Source organism: Armigeres subalbatus, chromosome 3 (assembly GCF_024139115.2).
Source record: "Armigeres subalbatus isolate Guangzhou_Male chromosome 3, GZ_Asu_2, whole genome shotgun sequence".
In the NCBI taxonomy this organism is placed as follows: Eukaryota; Metazoa; Arthropoda; class Insecta; order Diptera; family Culicidae; genus Armigeres; species Armigeres subalbatus.
Window position 1 is genome coordinate 315,678,806 of NC_085141.1, and position 20,008 is coordinate 315,698,813.

The 20,008-nt window shown below is 39.1% G+C and overlaps 1 protein-coding gene across 10 annotated transcripts in view; it reads left to right on the plus strand.

The window, feature by feature from the left end:
• Positions 1-20,008, plus strand: part of LOC134225363 (probable ATP-dependent RNA helicase DHX35) — a 104,735-nt gene that overhangs the window by 2,296 nt on the left and 82,431 nt on the right. The gene's annotated exons all lie outside the window — the stretch shown is intronic.

Here is a 20,008-nt window from a genome sequence, read left to right on the forward strand (position 1 = left end):
GAGACTCAAGATTATCATCGTTTCCACAAGGTGTTTTGTTCTCTGATGTGTCATACTATAACTCGATCTATTCTATTTTATTTATACTTTTCTGGAACGGTTCTCACAAAACGTGAGGCGTAACTTTGTTACCAAAATCTTTTGTGAAATGGTTGGAAGTGTTACCTGGACAGTTATGTTGGTTTATGTCATCTACCAGCAACCGTCATGACGATGGTGTTTATGCATCTTCTTTTTTTTATTATTTGGGGCGTGTAACCACTGCATCCTTCTTCTTCTTCTTCTTCTTATTGGCATAACATCCCCACACTGGGACAGAGCCGCCTCGCAGCTTAGTGTTCATTAAGCACTTCCACAGTTATTAACTGCAAGGTTTCTAAGCCAAGTTACCATTTTTGCATTCATATATCATAAGGCTAACATGATGATACTTTTATGCCCAGGGAAGTCGAGACAATTTCCAATCCGAAAATTGCCTAGACCGGCTCCGGGAATCGAACCCAGCCACCCTCAGCATGGTCTTGCTTTGTAGCTGCGCGTCTTACCGCACGGCTAAGGAGGGCCCCTATCCACTGCATCCATTGAGTTGAATTTTGGTGGTATACCCCTGATTATTATTAACTATTCGCATCTTGTAGGTTGATCACCATTTATCAAGTAAACAACCTAAGACGCGTCTTTTCCCAGTCCGGCAAAATTTAATTAATAAAACCTACTACCTTTCCAGGATTAGCAGCCAAAATTTCTCCTGGTTGCATGATGTCACTATTTAGAAATTCAGATCTACGCTTGTACAATGCACCACAACTGCAAAGCAGATGTTCCAAGGTTTCACGTTCAAAGTTACAGAAACGACAAATATTCTGAACCTGGCGAAATTTTTCAATGTCCGGTTATTATGCAAAGAGCTTTCTTATTGAGCTTTATGGTTACTGAATCATTGGGAATTATAAATCTCTTTGATTCAACTCACTTTTTTGGCGACCAACTAGTTGGTCATCAACCTTTGTGCTTCCCAGGATTTCAATTTTTTGCCAAAAAACTGTGTGTTTGAACCTTATTTCGCAAGCTCGTCTGCTTTTTCATTGAATCCAATGTCACAATATCTCGGAACCCAGTACAGATTTACGAAGTACTCTTGGCATACCTTTCACAATGAAAGAATGCTTTCCCAGACAAGTTTTGACGTGAAGCTACTCAATGCTTTGAGTGTCGTTTGACTATCCGTGAATATACAATGATTTGGATATCTATATTTTCTCCTCTAGACAGACATTAGTACATATTTCATTATAGCATAAATCTCCACTTGGAGCACCGTTAGATAGTTTCCCATTGCCACTGAGATCGCTATCCCAGGACCGAATATTTCTGATCCCGTTTTTGTTCCAGTTTTTGAGCCATCCGTATGGAATTTTATGGAACCGTTTGAAGAAAAAAACCGTTGGTTGCTAACATTTAGACGAAAATACAGCCACCGTTAACACGAGTTCAATTTTACCTCTGAAATATACAAAAAGACTCAGTTTGAAAAGTTCACAACAAATACCTCACCAATTCACCATATTTATTACAGATAAATTTGAACGCAATATTGTCTTTGGTCTATGCCGATAGGGACAATGGCATTGTCACTAGGCTCTAGAAGTTGTAGGATGGAACTTGACATTTCTGTTGTATTTTCATACTGCTTGCTCCAACTATGACTAATACACTACTAAGACAAATTTATATAAGACCTTAATGTTGAAACTAAACAGGCAACTGACAACAACACGATGCTTCCACGGTGGCGACAGACCTAAACTAATAGAAGATGTTCTATACTGCAGTGAATCGCATATCTGTCCAATCTTTGCTGGGTTTCCTATTATGGGAAGAAAAGACTCGACAAATAATCAAAGCCTAACTAAAAACATACATTGTATTAAAAAAACCTGAGATAGCTCTATCCTATGTGACTGATATGACTGATCGAAAAACCTTTCTGAATGTTTTTAAGAGGATTATGTGAGCTGATTCCCACAGTCCGGTCAAACTAGTCATATTCTTCCGATATAATCATAATTATAGCAATTCTATTGAGCAAAAAAAAGAATATTGGAGAGTGGAATAGAACTTGGCCATAAAAACAACAATTGTAGAACAACCTGAGCAAAGTTTGAAATCAAATTGATATCAACATTATTTTGATTACTACAGCTGATCTCGTTTTGTATGGATTAACGGTTAACACATCAGAAATGAGACATATTTTACAATGTGGAATCAAACTGAAAACAAATTTTGCTGTCAATGAAATCAACATGATTACTAATACGGAAATTATTTTAAGCTTTTAGTGGAATGTAGCTTTGACAGATACGTCGTGACAAGTCGTGTAAATTGGGAAACACTGAAGACGGCCTTGCTGTTGAGGTCGAAATACGCATCTGTCAAAGGTACAATAAAGTAGTGGAATTAAATGGAATAGTACAAACTCATCTTATGACAAATGATTACTAAATTTGTAATTATGAGATTCTTAATTAAATGTCAAAAAGAGTATTCGGTTAGATTATTCTTCTAAGCATTGATAACAAATTATTCAACAGAATATTTGGGATGCTGGTTGCTTTAAATCTTCATAAATTAAAGCAAATTGATAACTCATTATGAAATCAAGGGTATGAGGAATGCACAATACATTGAAAACATGTTTTGATATCATTTTTGCCTTTCTCGTACAACTAAGTTGTACCGAAAGGCTATCATTTCACTCCGAAATCGAACTTTCTTTAAAAAGTCCGGAAGAATTCTTCTAACTTATTTACCTGAAAATTTCCTGGTGAAGTTTAGGATTTGACTCCCGAAAGAAATTTGCTTGGCTGTACTGAAGGAATTTAAGAAGAAATCGTTGAGAAGATATCCCGCACTTCCTTCTAAGCTTTTTGAGGCTTTTACTTAAGGAATTTCTGGAAAAATGTAAGGACATTTTCTGAGGAGTTTCCGATGAAATCCCTGGAAGAATTTTCTAAGGAGAATTCGAAACGAATTTTTGCGAGCATTACTAAAGGAATTTTCGAAAGAATTCTCAAAGGCAATTACGATGCAAATTTCCGAAAAAATGCCTTGATATCTCCAGGTATTTCTTTGAGGATTAAAGTATCTTATCCAAGAATTCCTCCAAAAAATCATCGTGCCCCAGCCGCCAGTTTTCGTATATAACATGTAGGAACATTCCATGTGTGAACAATTAATAATAAAATAGGCAGAGCTATGCGTTAATACGTCTTTATTGAACGGGAGATTAGGTAGAAGTAACAGAAATGAAAATTTTATTATCCATGGCATATTGCGTTTCTAACAATTAAGTTGCTATTAATTAGTAACATGTTGATCGGTTGCCAACTCAACACCTCCGCTCAACCGAATAGTCCTAGTTTGTTTCGCAGATATTCGAACGGTCCTTTAGCTAAGCCCTTTGTGAAAAGATCAGCGACTTGCTCGGATGTTGGCTTGTAGAGTATTTTGAAGAAACCATCATGAATTTTCTCTCGAATAAAGTTGTATCGAATGTCGATATGTTTCATTCGTTTGTGATCCCTTGGTTCTTCAGCAATCCGGATGCAAGCTTGATTGTCCTCGAACAGTGGTATTGGATGAATGAATGCAACTCCAAGCTCCTCGAGCAGATTCTTGAGCCAAATGGCATCGCATGCAGCTTGACTCAAAGAAATGTACTCGGCCTCCGTTGATGAAAGTGACACAGTTGCTTGTTTTCTGGTCATCCACGAGACGGTACTTCCAAACACTTGAAAAACATTTCCGGATATTGATCGACGATCATCTGTGTCATTGCCCCAGTCGGCGTCGGCGTATCCTATAAGCGGCTGTACTTCTTTTTCCTGACGATAAACCAAACATAGATTGATGGTTCCTTTCAGGTAGCGTAATATGCGTTTCAAGTGACACCAGTGGACATCAGCTGGAGCAGATTGAAATTTGCTAAAGAAATTCACAGCAGCACTTATGTCTGGTCGCGATGTAAGTGCCAAATACATCAAGCAACCTATAAGTTCCCTGTACGGCTTGGTTGTTAGTTCTTGATGTTTTCTACTTTCCAATTTTAAATTAGATTCCAACGGAGTTGCCACAGGTTTGCAGTCAGCCATGCCGAACTTTTGAAGCAGATCAGCAATATATTTAGGTTGGCTTATTTTCATGGATCCTACGCTACGGTTTCGGTCTACCTTAAGTCCAAGGAAAAACTTCAACTGACCCGTATCGGACATCTCGAACTGCTTCGAAAGTTTTCGCTTGAGTCTATGCACTAGGTTTATTTCGTCCGAGACAAGGATGATATCATCGACATACAACAGAAGGTAAACGACAGATCCACCCGTCCTCAAGTAGTACAAACAGGTATCCACTCCGGAGCGCTTAAAACCGAGCGTTGTTACAAAGGAATGGAATCGATTATTCCAGCTCCTCGGGGCTTGCTTTAGGCCATACAGTGCTTTCTTGAGACGACAAACGAGGCTTGGATTCTTGCAATCGAGACCTTCGGGCTGTCGCATAAATATTTCTTCCTTCAGCATGCCGTTGAGGAAAGCAGTTCGAACGTCCATCTGGTGGACATGGTACCCCTTCTCGTTCGCCACTGCCAAAAGTGTCCTTACTGTGGTGATTTTAGCTACAGGTGCGTACGTCTCATCAAAATCGAACCCTTTCCGTTGCAAATAGCCTTTCGCAACCAACCGCGCTTTGTAGCGATCAACATTTCCAGCTTCGTCACGCTTCACCTTGAAAACCCATTTGCATTCTACAAGGTGTTTTCCCGCCGGCTTCTGAACGAGTTCCCACGTATCGTTCTTCCGGATTGATGCTAGTTCATTATCTATAGCGGATTTCCAATGATCCCAGTCGCTTCGCTTTTTCAGTTCTTCAATGGTTGTTGGTAAGTCCTCAACGAACGCCTTCGCATTCAATGCGAAAGCCATTATTGCATCACCATCAGTTGTTGAATCTTTAGAAGAACCTGCGAAACATTCACTGCCAGTATTTGTTTCAAAACTTGTAATGAAATCTAAAAACTTACCGGGGATTTTGCGCTCCCGTTCGCTTTGCCTTGTGGACGCTACTGCAGGGCAGTTTCCACTATCTGATTGCGAAGGGAGCGCGCCGGTTGCTTCCTCATATTCTTCATCGTCAGCAGATTCGCTATCCCTAAACGATTCGATCTCGGGTAAAGCTGGATCCAGAGGAACAGCAGTGACTTCATCCACAACAGATTCGCCAGTGTCGTTTTCCGATTCGTAGAATACACGTTCTGGTTCATGTCTCTGCTTCACTTTCTTACTTTCGTCGAAGATAATATCCCGGGATGTAAAAACTGTTTGCTTCCTCGAATCCCAAATTCTGTATCCGTTAGTGGTGTATCCTACCATTACATTCTTTTCGCTTCTTGGATCCAGTTTCCCACGCTTCTGCTTTGGTACCCAGGTGAAGGCAGTTGAACCGAAAACACGCATCCTATCTACGTTCGGATTTCTTTTGTACCACATTTCATATGGTGTCTTTCTTTCTTCTAGAGCAGCTGTTGGACTTCGATTAATAATTTAGGCAGCAGTGAGGACAGCTTCACCCCACATACTCTTCGGCAAACCAGAATCTTGCAGCATGGATCGAGACTTGTCTAACAGAGTGCGATTTAGGCGCTCCGCCACACCATTCTGCTGCGGACTATACGGAACGGTTGTCTCCATACGAATACCTTCCGTGCGGCAAAAGTTCTTGAACGATTTTCCAGTATACTCCCCGCCATTGTCGCATCGGAATCTCGACACCCGTGTATCAAAGAAAGACGTTACCTGTGCACAAAACTGTTCAAATTTTTCCTGCACCTCATCCTTCGATTCGAGCAAATAGACCATCGTAAAATGGCTGTAGTCGTCCATGAATGACACATAATAGCGCTTACCGTTCCACGTTGTAGGAATGAACGGTCCACACACGTCAGAGTGGATGAGCTCCAACGTTCTAGATGAACGTCTATCTATTGCGTTGTTGAACGGTTGTCTTGTTTGTCTACCTGCCAGGCAAATTTCACACAAACACCGATCAGGCCAATCTTGAATTTTCGATTCCGTCTCGATCATCTGGTGCTTCCATAGGCTCTTCAGGTTCGACTCCCCCAGGTGGCCATACCGTCGATGCCATAATTCAAAGTTTTCATTCTTCGTTGTCATTGCACTTGCTGAATTCTTGCTGTCACGGTAACAAATATCCAAAGCATAGAGTTGGCCTGATCTATGCCCCACGCACACTACTTGCTTATCCTTCTCGATGGTCACTCTTCCTCCAGCAATCGTTACGCGCATCCCGTTGTCTTCCAGCCGACGGACGGAAAACAAATTGCACTGCAACTCAGGCGCGTACAGAACATCTTTAATTACCGATGGCCGCTTCTTACCATCGACCATCATATTTACACGGATAGTGCCGGCAAATTCTGCTACGATGATTTGTCCGCACTTGGCCACTGAAATCGACACTTTCCGAACCAGCGGATGCAGTTCATCGAACAGACTCTTGTCTTTTACCATGTGATCTGTCGCACCCGAATCTAGAAACCACTCGATTCGCTTGCTCGATATAATAGTAGGCGCCAAGAATACACTGTTGTCCGTGGTAACAATGAATGAAATTTCACTTTCGCATGTGGCATGTGCCTTAGCTTTGAATTTGCGGTTAACCTTTGCATTCAATTTTGAATTTCTTTCGCGGCTCTTACCATCTGTCGGTCGGTAATCGGGACACTATATGCGCTTATGACCGAATCTTCCACACTCGTAGCATTTAAAGCCGCTGTTCTTTCCAGCAAACGCCGACTCACCTGTGTTATCCTCTGTGTGATTCATTTGGTTCGCTCGTTTGGCTGATTCGTCTAACAACCGCTTCTTCACGTATTCTAATGTTAGCTGGTCCGGTTGGATGGTTTCCAAAGCCGTAATTAAAGCATCGTACGATTTCGGCAGCGACAGCAATAACTGGCAAATGACATCTTCCTCCTCGATTTTGACACCGGCTGCTTTCATTTCTCGTAGTACTTTCTCGAACTGCAGCAGGTACACTTTTACCGCATCTCCCTCTTTCAAGAGCAGCTCTTGGAACTGCTTCTGCAAGAACAGCTTTCCGGCAATTCCAACACGCTCAAACGAGTTCTTCAGAGCGTCCCATGCTTCTTTCGCTGTCTTTTTGTCCTTCACGTAGTCCAACTGATCCTCTGCTATTCTATGAATTAGTAAGTTTTTGCACTTCCGGTCTCTAGCCTTGCGCTCGTCGAGTTTTTGCTTCTTCTCCGACTTGACAGCCGCTGTGTCTTCTGGAAGCTCCTTCGCGTAATCCTCGTCCTCAATGACATTCTCCAGACAGTCCAGCAGGTTCTTGTCCTCCATCAAAACTTCAATTCGGAACTTCCAGTTACCGAAATTGGTTCCATCGAACAGCCACAGCTTTTCTTCTCCCATTCTATCGTGTATTACTTATGTAAAAGATAAATTACTAGGCTCATAACCGAATAAAATAGGCAGAGCTATGCGTTAATACGTCTTTATTGAACGGGAGATTAGGTAGAAGTAACAGAAATGAAAATTTTATTATCCATGGCATATTGCGTTTCTAACAATTAAGTTGCTATTAGTAACATGTTGATCGGTTGCCAACTCAACAATTAACTGCTGCTTGATTGATTTTTACGCCTGTTAAATGAAAAATATTGTTTGACAAATGATCACAATGATGAGATTTTGTATGGAAAACTGAATACCGTTGTTTTGCTGCTATATGTTTATTTTTTATGCTATACATATATTTATGATAAAAATAATCATATAAAAATGTAAAACGCGAAAAAATGAAAATATCAAAATATAACAACATAAACATGACAACAGTATTTTTTTTTCTTCGAATTTTTTAAATTTTATTATTTTAATTTTCAATGTTATACTATACAATATGATTATTGCAACAATATGGGACGTATCTAGGGCGTGGGAGGGGTTGAAATGGAGTTGTTTTGTATATAGTAATTTGATTATAGGCTAGGCTTGTATATCAAATTCATGAATTGAAATGAATACATATTATATTAATACAAAATATGATTATTTGAAAAAACATGAACGCAGCTGGAATGGAAGGGACTGAAGTAGGGGTGTTCCAAATATTTAATCTCTATTCTGTGAATCATGAGCATGAACATGAGCATGATTGACCGCCCACGGTTGCTACTCCGTTATTGCCAGGTCAGCTGTCATTACACAGAGAACCAACAGATGAAGTTTGGGACTAACATCATCTTCAATGTGTAAGAACTGGTGACCCAAAAATAAGCAATACCAGCGCCGGCCGTTTCCGAATGCAGATCAATTAAGGAATGGGTAGGAAAATGTTGACGTGACACTCGCTTTGATAGAAGCCGACGAGTCATCTGCACTTCGACGAGTAATCACTGGGATGTTGGATATTGTGGCAGGGTTCGTTTTGGTAAACGATATGCCGTGTATAGCGTGTAGTTTAATCAATTCAAAACATAATCGAACGAACACTAATTATTTAATTTACCGACCGCACTAAGCAGAACAAAATTGTCGATGACCAGCCGATCGTTCTGCTTACTGACGCGCACTGAATCTTCACTTTCTAACCGTCTAAGACGAATTAAGTACTCTCCATTTAATTGCACCAGTTAATTTTCGTTATCTTTGCAGATACGTATTTCGACCACAACTGTGTGGTCGTCTTCAGTGTCTCGTACTTGACTCGACTTAGTGGACTGGTGGAATTAAATGGAGAGTACTTAATTCGTCTTAGACGGTTGAATACATTCCACTAAAAGAGCTTTATATATTTTTCACTTTCTAATTAATTTACTCACCCGCACAAAGCAGAGCAACATTTCGATGATGGAGCGATCGTTCTGCTAACCGCACAAAGCAGAACAAATTATGAGATGACCGGCCGACTGTTCTGCCTACTAAATAAATCACGACTGTACGTGACCTATGAATGCTGTACATTTGTCTTTCAAGCAACAAACAAACATGATCTCCTTTTTTTCACCCAATTCCGACAGAAAATTTGATACTCCTAAATAAACGTCTCTGAGGCATGTTTTCAAATACAGCATTGCGATTAATTAAATCTATTCACATATCGACCGCACAAGCAGATCAAAAGCTTCTGATTCTCGCGAACAATCTGCATATCTAATAAAAACGCACTCTGATCTATTTTGTTACCAACCTAATAGGTACTAGCATTAACAATTCTCTGTCACGAACATTTGACCTCTGGATCTAAAGGCAAATGCTCTATCCATGTGCTATTCAGTAGCTCTTCCTGGTCTTTAATGCAAAAAATGTGATTGATCTAAATTGTAACACAATACAATACACAATAAGAGCATAAGCATTGAATACTTATTTTGAAGTCAGGGAATAGAATTTGCACGATGAATATACTGTTTTGAGCGTTACTTGGGAACAAGCATTATTTTTAGCATAAAACAAACAGATTTTTCTTCAGGTTTTCGATATTCAATACATATACCAATCTCATGAAAGTTCTTCTTGAGTAATGAAATCAAGAATGGTAATAATAATCTAATTTATACGTTAAGGCTGGGTTTCATACCATCATTAAGTTTGTTGCACTATGTATCCGGTGTGTAATTCGGAATATTGTATACTCAATCCGCTTAACTGTCGAAGTGAGCATACCGATAGGATTTTCAATGAGCATGTTTCTGATAGGAAGAAGTTAAAAATAAAAAAAGACTTCCAGCATTTTTTAAGTATTTGAAATATACACTTGACATTTTGAGTAGATTATAGAAAAATTATAGAAAATAGGGTAGAAAAAAATCCTGAGTAGTATACGAATAGTATTGGTCGAATATGAAAGTAAAATCATCTTTGAAGTAAATATATTGCCTTTTCGTTACACCTTGGTGCACAAGAAAGTAAAAAAGGAGCAGACTTACCGACGTAGGGTAAGGGAGGTATTTTGGACCACCAGTTCGACGGCTCTTATTTTGGACCATTGAGAGCAAATTACTCTCGATGGTCCAAAATAAGAACCGCCGTAAGGGTGGTCCAAAATACATTAGTTGTTCATACAAAGTAACATCAATTCCGAACCAAACCTTATTCTGTCCGCATCTTTTTCGTTCAACGTCAATATCGTCCCCATTTTACAGGCTCGATGTTCCGGTCTCAAGTGCACCTTGTACTTCCAGGTCAATGTGGTTTTGAGAGGGTCTTTCCAAATGGATCATCCTTGCGTATCGCGATGCCATCGTTTGAGGAAATTCACTTTTTTCCATAGCTTGTGCGGGAACATTCTTTAGAATCTTCGGTTGAATACATATTTACACTAGTTCTTAGTAAAACACTTTCACTTATCTTCAATATTATTTTTCATAAAATCTATCAGAATTACGACGTGAAAATTTTTAACGTCCTGTCACAGCTACAGCATGCTTTGATCCTATCTTCAATTCTATTTAATCTCTATTCTGTGAATCAATTATTTTCTCAAGAACATGTCCACAAACTTATCGCTTCAAGAACATTGCCATGGTAGGGTATCTGTTCCTATATCAATAACAATAAGGCAATGCGCATATGAAATGCATTGATTCCTCACCCAATAATCAAGAAACATGAGAATAATTATGCTCGCCTCACGTATTTTTTAATTGAGAACAATTTGGCAACTTCAAAAATGAAATTATTATCACATTATAGAAGTATTTAGCTGAAAAACATCAACACCGCCATGTACCTATTTCAATAACATTCAAAAACAGTTAATCATATGCTTGTACCTATATCAATAATACTGTTTCCAACATAAAAAAAGCACACTATTACTTGTGTGTATACGTAACGATATGATTGCAGTGATGCCGAATTCTTCAATGTTTTGTATTTGAGTTGAAATATAATTACAAAATTGCTGTTTTTGTTGCAATTTTCCATCTTATCAGTTCAATTTCGTGTTTGTCATAATTTATCGTTTCGATATACAGTCAAACCTCCATGAGTCGATATCGAAGGGACCATCGACTCATGGAAATATCGAGATGTGGAATAGAAAATCCTTGGAAAGCTGTTCGAAGGGACCATCACAGTAACCCAGAAAATATTTTTTAGTATGGCATAATTTGCTTCCATGAGTCGATATCGAGTCATAGAACATCGACTCATGGAGGTTTGACTGTAATTTATTCTACAAACATAAGAGTTGAATTTCACAATGAAAGTTTATTCAAGCATTTTAAAAATAAAAATCTAGGTCGGCAACCCTTGAGAGTACTGCAGGCCATGTAAACAGTTTGGAATACGGACAAGAATAATTTAGACGTTGTTCAAAATAAACCTATATCAAACTATAGGAAATCGCGTTGATTTTTCAAGTATAATTATGTTTATAGTGAAAATGTGATGTGCTCTATGTGTTGTGAAGTGAATTTTGAAAGAATACATTTGTGTTAACTTGAAATTGAGTGGAAAACAACGGCGTGAAAACAGATGAATCTGCTAGTAGCAGTCGAGCAGTGCATCAAACCATCAGTTCAGAGGTAGGAAAATGAAAAAAAAAAGTGCTTTATAATTTTATCTTTTAATATTTTGTTTCTTGTGAATTAGAACATTACATAAAAAAAATCTTGAATAATATTCCAAACATTCAAGAATGTGTTCCATCCATTATTGTGTACATACGATGTGAGAAATTGTAATTAAATTGATTTTTTATTTGGTTTATCGACTGTTGAGATTAATATACGGGCTGTTATTAATATGGGAACAGATACCCTATACCGCTTCCTCTTTTTTCTTACATGCATTTACTTGATCGCTTGTCAATTCAGATGAAAACGTAACCTTGCCACCATAGAACGATGTGTTTGGATGCATAACAAGCATCGCAGATTTCGCTCTCAATTGATAACAGGGGCGTCTCGTGAACTTTTGGTACACCTGTTCTACCAGCCTGCTAAAAAATTATCCATCAAACTGAGTGGTTTCGAATGAAAGTTCTGTATTTAATCTTTTAGATTGTGTATTTAATCTTTAGAAAAAGAACAATTTAAATAGAAAGGATTTACAAAACAATAAATAGCATCTCTTTTGTTCCAAAAATGTTTTAAATTAAGATACACTTTAAATTTAAAACTCTCCCTGAGTGGTCCGAAATCTAACTTGGTAACAGTTGACGATAACTGGATTTGCTCAGAATAGAGATCTTTCAAATCGGCTCTTTCCACCATTCGGGTGCACAGGACCCATCGCCTCTAGCATTTAAAAACTTTCACATATTTTGTTGTTATGAAAGAAATGTAATTAACCATTATTAGTATCATCATTTGATGCGACCCCAGTTCACTGAAATGTTTTTGAGTTACATATTTAGTTTTTAAAATTTTGTGAAAACTATGCCTTTTTCTCTAAGTTGATTGATTTTGATTATTTGGGGAAAAAAAACATTAAATAATTCAGTTTTATAATATTTTATAATAATCAAATTTTGATGTCTCTTTCGAAAACTCAAATATTAATTTAATATTGTTCTTGATGCTGAGTTGTTTATGAAGCATAATCATCAGGAGAAAAAAGAAAAACAAACCGTTCCCAATAATCGAAGTATGAACGAAAGCGTGCGCGGTGCGTCTTTCGGCATAGCGCAGCCCGACACTCCGACCGAGTCTAAGCGAAGGTAAATACATCGCGTCGTTGATTGTTCTCGCAGCGCGTCGAACGGGTTGGGCTCGTTGGACTCCTGCGCAACATAGCAGAACTTGCATCCAAACGTGCCTGCTTCGCATTCGAAAGGTTCGAAAGAGGGTGATGTGAGGAAACGAAGAAAGCTGGCAACGCTCACGCTGGTTCTCCGACTTCGCGAATACGACTGGCAGAAGCTTTCTATGTGATGTGGTGTGCTGTTATCCGTCGGAGAAACACATATTTAGGTGCAATGCGACTGTTACTGTACGCCAAGCATGTGGCGTTGAGTTGATCTGTCTACGCAATATTTTGTTTCGTTAGATATTAAACCATCATTGGAAATATTCCGTGAAACTTTGTTTAAAAATTTCACTGAGTAGTTATTTGCCCTAATAATTGATTGCTTAGAAATAAATTATAACGACATTAGTGTGCTACTTCTGAACTAAAAACGGTCACCTGTTCCATGAACAGGTAGAACGTATGGACGAGGCGCCTCTGATTGATAATTAACGACGATAGACGAGAAGCAAAAGGCTTTTTGATCATAACAAGACAAGAAAAAAAGAGCTCAATTTTTTTATTCTCATACTCCTTCTTATATTTCTCGGACAAGAAGTATACCTTATAGAACCATAGTATTATATACCGACCGTTGGAGTGCGCAAAATCTAACCATTTTTTGCACTTATCCTTATCCGATTTGCTTCCAACTGATTGCATTTAATGGGAAATCCCATTAAGGTTCCCCCGAGCACAAGTGACGTGCCAATCGCGACGCGATTCTGCCACTTGGCGAATGCGATTCTATCGCCGTTGGTGTTTAAGCATAAATGGAACATTGCCTGCAGCGATTCAACAATAGAATCGCGGCGACTAGTATTCTGCGTTGCGGCGTTGACATTGTTGCCTATTGAAAGTTTTTTGGATCGGACAATGGACTCAAATGTTTAATTGCTTTCTGTTGAAAATTGACTAGATCAAACTTTGGGTTCAGAAATAATGGCCACAATACTATTTTTTGTACAAAAAGCGCGTAAATAGTCCAGTCATCTTTTTGACACGTATTCTCAACTAACAAATTGCATTCAAATAGAAATCCTGTCTCATCATTTCTTATCTTCGAAAATTTGCTGGATCGGTCTATAGACTCAAAAGACTCCTAAATAATTTCCGACTACACCACTGCAAGAAAAATAAAACATGAGTTTTTCGTTATTTAATTGCAGATTTGATTTTTTATGGTGATTTGATTATCCGGAGGATTCGATTATCCGGAGTGAAAATAAAATCGATACTCCGGATAATCGAGTTCGACCTGTACTCATGTTTCTTTTGAAATCCCTGTCCAGATTGCTATCAGAAATCAAGGTAGGTGTAGTCCTTGATTTCAATCTAAGACAAAAATTACAAACGTGTGAGGATTACTATTCCTTCTGTACCGCAACCAGGGGAGGGGAAGGAAATGTTGGTGTGACACTTTAAGAGCGGTTCTCGACTCAGCGACACCCTCATAAGTACTACGGAGTTGGATATTGAGAAGGTATTCGTTGGGTCAGGATTTGCATGTAGCTGGCAATGTGACCGTGGTAGATCTTACCCCGTAGCACACCACGTAAAGGTGTCTACCCAGCGTTACGGGTAAAATTGTTTGAAACAAAAAGATTCGCTAAAAATAAACTGTTTCCGGTACATATTGTAAATATGTTTTTTTTTCTAATAATAAATTTTTGTTTTGGGAAGTTTTACAAATCGGGAGAAAACCGAAAAAAACGGGAAATCTACGTCAAATATTCACTGTCCACCCTGCCATTTCGTCCAGGTTCGTCCCTTATACCTACTTTGTGTTTCTATCTTAGTTTTTTCTGGGTTTCACGTTCTACCAAAACGATTCCTACTGTTATAACCTTCCACACTAACAATTCAAAAAAAAACTCCCGTGGCACCTGCATCTTTCTACTTATTAAGTATAGTTGTCAAGCTTCCACTTCCACAGCAATAGTCCAGGATTGTACCACCTATGAATTTGTGCGAATTGCTTAATGCTGATCTGTTTTTGTTCTTTTGTAAGCACTAGGGGTGTACTTAAGATTTGGATTTTACTCAATGTTGAAGGAAATCTTGTCTCTACCTTCTTCTAATTCTTATTGGCATTACATCCCCACACTGGGACAGAACCGCCTCGCAGCTTAGTGTTCATTAAGCACTTTCACAGTTATTTACCATTTGTGCATTCGTATATCATGAGGTTAACACGATGATACTTTTATGCCCAGGGAAGTCGAGACAATTTCCAATCCGAAAATTGCCTAGACCGGCACCGGGAATCGAACCATTAATGAAATTCACACTGTAGCTTAATTTTTTTGTCAGGAATCCAATCCTGGAGAAATTAGGTTCCGCCACCCTCCGCTCACTCAGTTATTTTGATTTTACTGATAAAAATAGCAACGCACAATACGTTTTCTCTTCTTCTTCTACTTTCCATTCGCCCCTATACAATAGTGCGACATCAGCTGAAAATTGACTTACGTTAGCGTTATTTCTGTGTTTTTCAAGATACACCCCCCACCTCCCTTCATGTAAGATTTCTTACATACAAATGGTTTATTATTTATAAGTAAAAAGACTGATCCCCCTCCCCCATGAGGGCATATGTAATATGTGTACGGGGCCCTCCTTAGCCGTGCGGTATGCTTCAAAAGAGCTTGTGTCAGAAAATGTTAACCAAAGCGCTAAATGTACTATGTATACGGGATCATCATGAGCTAACATGATTATTTTATCGGATGGTAGCGTATCTATATATAAAGAAGACCACACGGACAGCCCACGGGGTGCTCTATCCTCTGAAAGTACCATGAAACATATAAAAGATAGCCTACACAAAAGGTGCCCTAATCTAATCTATAACTTGCCGGTACAAAGGGTGTTCGCTTCTAATGTGGTAGACAGCTGACAATAAGGTCAGGGCATACCAGATATGTATACCATATTTTTGCATTTGATTTTTGTCAATTCCCATTCGTTTGCTTCAATATGCAATTTCGGGACTAATTGCGATTTGGGCATACATGATTTTGTAAACAAACATTGGAATGCGAATTCCTGCCAAAGCAAGGATTTTCTGAGGACAAACTTTCCTGTATCAGATAAGGGATATAGGTTTAGCTTACATGGTTGCTACTCCGTGATTGATCAGATCTGGTGTGAATTGCACTACGATCCAAGTGAATATAGGTTGGGATTTACAACCTATTCTCGAAGTACACGACACGTTTCGGCAGCTCACAAATGTAGATCAATAACGGTGCTCGCCAAGTCCTTAGGCCGATAACATAGTGAACGAGAATAGAAGAGACGCAACGAGTTGGATTTTAGGGAAGTGGCGAGGTGAGCGTTCTGCGACATATTGAACGCGTTTGTAAAATCGTGCAGTTCTGTACAGTTTACGCGTGACATTGATATTTTTCATTGGATTACTTCAATCAAACACGTAACTAAGACCTACTGCGATGTCTATTGTCAAAGCATCACATAGCCAGCCTCGTCGCTTTGACGACCTCTTCTATTCGCTTTCGGTGATATCCATGGAATAGTTATAGAATAAGCTTAATCGCCAGCACTAACTTTTCCTTCATCTCATCACTTCGCTTTGTCTATACTTCTACAATCTATGTAGACAGCATTACAGTCAGTTGGGAAAGGAAGGGGATGTAAGTGTGCGTTTAGTATTTGCTTCTAGATGCCGAGACTGCCTCTGCATCCCCACAATACCACGGAAAGGATGTTTTGTTTATTAGGTAGGGTAGATTACTGAAACTGAAACATCGAAACTGAAAATCAAGGATTCACCAAGGAAAGTGATATACTCTATGTCACATTTTTTCAATAGGCACGAGCCTGGGATTGAACCTGTGGCCTCCTGTTTGTAAGGTAGAAGCGGTAGTTCATCGAGCTCATCTTCCATCAGATAAGGGATATGGTTTTGGAGAAAAATGCATTCTACGGAATCCGTAAAACAACGTTTGTTCACTGAATAAGTTACGCCCAAACCGCAAATCGGTCCATGGATAATAAAACACTTAAAATATATCAAATATAGTATGTATTGAAAAAAAAAAATGAGTTTCTCAAATATTACTTTTAGGAACAAATTTCAATACTCCTTTATATTTTATTTCATTTTACCCTCGAATAGAACTGTTTTCCACATTGTTTCCGGATCGCATGATTTCAATCCAGACAAAACATATGCATAAGCAAAAAAATAGATACACACATAAACAACTCTCCAATCTACCGCTCACTGGATGTTGCCATGAGACAGACAATAATTCTGCAGCTGTTCGGCCGGGAGCTTATATCTACATTTATTTACATACGCGTATCTGCCGCCAGCTACAGCTGCAAAAGATAACGCTCAATCTATGGCTTGAAGCCCATTATCATTGGAGCGATTTCGCATTGAATTAGCGCTATTAGTCTTATTTTCTGTATATGTACGTATGAACATGATTCGCGTCTACATTCGTTGTTAGGGCAGGGTCGTTCGTGGTCGTATTTGCAGTCATTTTCATTAGAGTGGGACAATTATTTTCAATTGTTGGCTCTGTACTGCAGTAAGAAAGAATATCCTTGCCAGGAATATCGGTCATTATCCATGTTATCATCAGTTCCACTTTGTGGAATTAATAAACTAACACTACGAATTTGTTTCCCCCTAATACCCAACCAAACGAACACATATCTAAAGTGTTTAGTTTGGAGGCTTACAGTCGTACGATGGCTACCAGAGTCCACTTTGTGCTGGTCACGGCGATGAAAGTTTGCCGGTTGAAATCTTTTCTTGTTAATCGCCGCAGCACTGCGCCCAAAGGTTGACGTACTCAATACCACATTTGTTTTCCTACTCAATCTACTTCCTTCTTTTGGACAATTGCTGTGGCTGTGGGTGGACATTGGCTCATATAGTCGAAACCGGGCTCAGTTCGTGCGTGCGGTGACTGAATCTTTGGTTGGTATAAACATTGAACGTTCAAGTCACGAATCGATCGGGTGCTTTCCGAGTACGAGCAGTTTGCGGAAGATTGGCGCACGATGGGACGTAGCTGGTATGCATTTATATTTTAATTCATTTGACCTTGACCACACTACTGCGGGGTACGCTTGAGCCTTCTCATAGACACCGTTTTGTTATCATAGTGTACAGGGCTGTTTTCGAAAACAGGGATTCAGTGGAATTGTTCAATCACTTGATACAGGAATCAAAGCAAGAAATCACATGGCTTTGGCGTCGCATAATATCGGATATCTCAACAGCAGAAAATTCTCTTTCATCTTCAAAGCATGACCACTCAAGGTACAATGCGGTACAGGAACCAACTGTCATTTTTTGAACACTGTCTCAGCGATGACATCAAAATCAAGATGTTTACTCGCAGGTGTTCCAATCCGCCCATTTCAACATCGTTATCAAAGTAATCGAAGCACCCGCATGCTCCACGACCACGCCAATCGTTCTGTACACATGACCACCGTTCATGTTTCTGGAGGTAGGTAGAGGTGTGCGCCGGTCCGATATTCGTCGGCGGCGGCGTTTGTCGGAATTTTGGTCGGCGGCGGCGGCGTTTTCGGCGTCACGCCGAAAGTCATTTTAGCCGGCGGCGGCGGCGAAGAAACTTCAGAATTTCCACGAGAAATGGTTCTTAACTTCTACAGGAAAATCTTCGGAAGATCACGGAAAGTTCCTGATGAGCTTCTTTTGAGCATTCGTCGAAATGTACACAGACAATTATTCATAATTGTAAGAAAGTGCAGCTGGTAGAATGGGTATTTTACATTAGCTTTCTCAGTCTAGAATAATTAAGACGGCTAGCTTGGTTCCACGGGAGACTCTAAGAAGTTTTCAAGGAAAATTCTCTGGAATATTCTCGAGAAATTCTCCGGAATTTTAAAGGAAGCTTCTTTAGAATTTTCTGCGAAGGATTGCTCAAAATGTAGATATCAATAAGAAAAATCTTAGGATTTCAACGAAATTGTTCGGAATTATTAGATTTCTACCGAAAATTATTTGTACAGTATAGGTTCGGTAACTGATAGGCATTGTTTTTAACTGCAATACGATAGTTACATCAGTTTAACAGCTATCGGACAGCTGAACTTCAAAACGATTTCCAAGTCGATGATAGCTGCATTGCACTGCATAATCAGGTTGCAGTTATCGAACGTCTAGTGTATTGTCCATAAAAAATTCTTGAGAAATTTCATTGGCCGAAAGCGACATACGGCTGAATATTTGGAATATTTGGAAAATTTGGCTGGTAATTTGGCCGTTTGGTCGAATAGGTTATCAGCTCGAAACTGACGTTTGGTCGAAATAGTCGTTCGACAGAATGGGCCATTTGGCTGAAAATATGGTTTGGGTCAACAGGTCATACGGCCAAATTTCAATAAATGAACGGGTAATTTAGTCAAAAATATCCATCCGTTTGGCCTAATGGCATTTACGGCGAAAAGGCCTTTTTGTCAAACAACCGTTGAACGAAATTTCGTAACCTCTCTTCTTTTCAAGTCGATACTGGCTTTTAAGCCAAAAGTCATCTAGCCAAATCCCATTAAACCGAATTGAACGAAACTGTCATCAGGTCGAAAATGGTTTGACCAATAATTGAACTGGTAATTTGGCCATTCTGCGAAACAACCCTTTCGGCCAAACGGCAATTTCTGTCAAATGACCTGTCACGGTAAACAACTTTTTACAAATCAAGACAAAATTTTCAAAACGACTTATCTGCTTTTGTAAACAAAGATTCAAACGACGATTTGACGAATCTGATAGCTCTCCCACGCAAACCAACACCATCAACAGGTAGCGGAATCCTTCACCTACCTAATGATGGTGTTGGTTTGCGTGGGAGAGCTATCAGATTCGTCAAATCGTCGTTTGAATTTTTGTTTACAAAAGCAGATAAGTCGTTTTGAAAATTTTGTCTTGAAATGTTCCTTTTAGCTGTACGTCGCTTTCGGCTAACCTGAATTTTCGGTCAAACCAGTTTTGACCTGATAACAGATCCGTTAAACGTTTAGTTTTGGTCTAAAGCAGCGGTTCTCAATGTAATGGTGGATGTATAACAATTAAAATAAAAACTTATTGATAGAGGTTAATGTTTTTTTTAACTATGTATTGTACGATCATGGCGATCAGTCAAATCAAAGTCAATCAAGGGTAC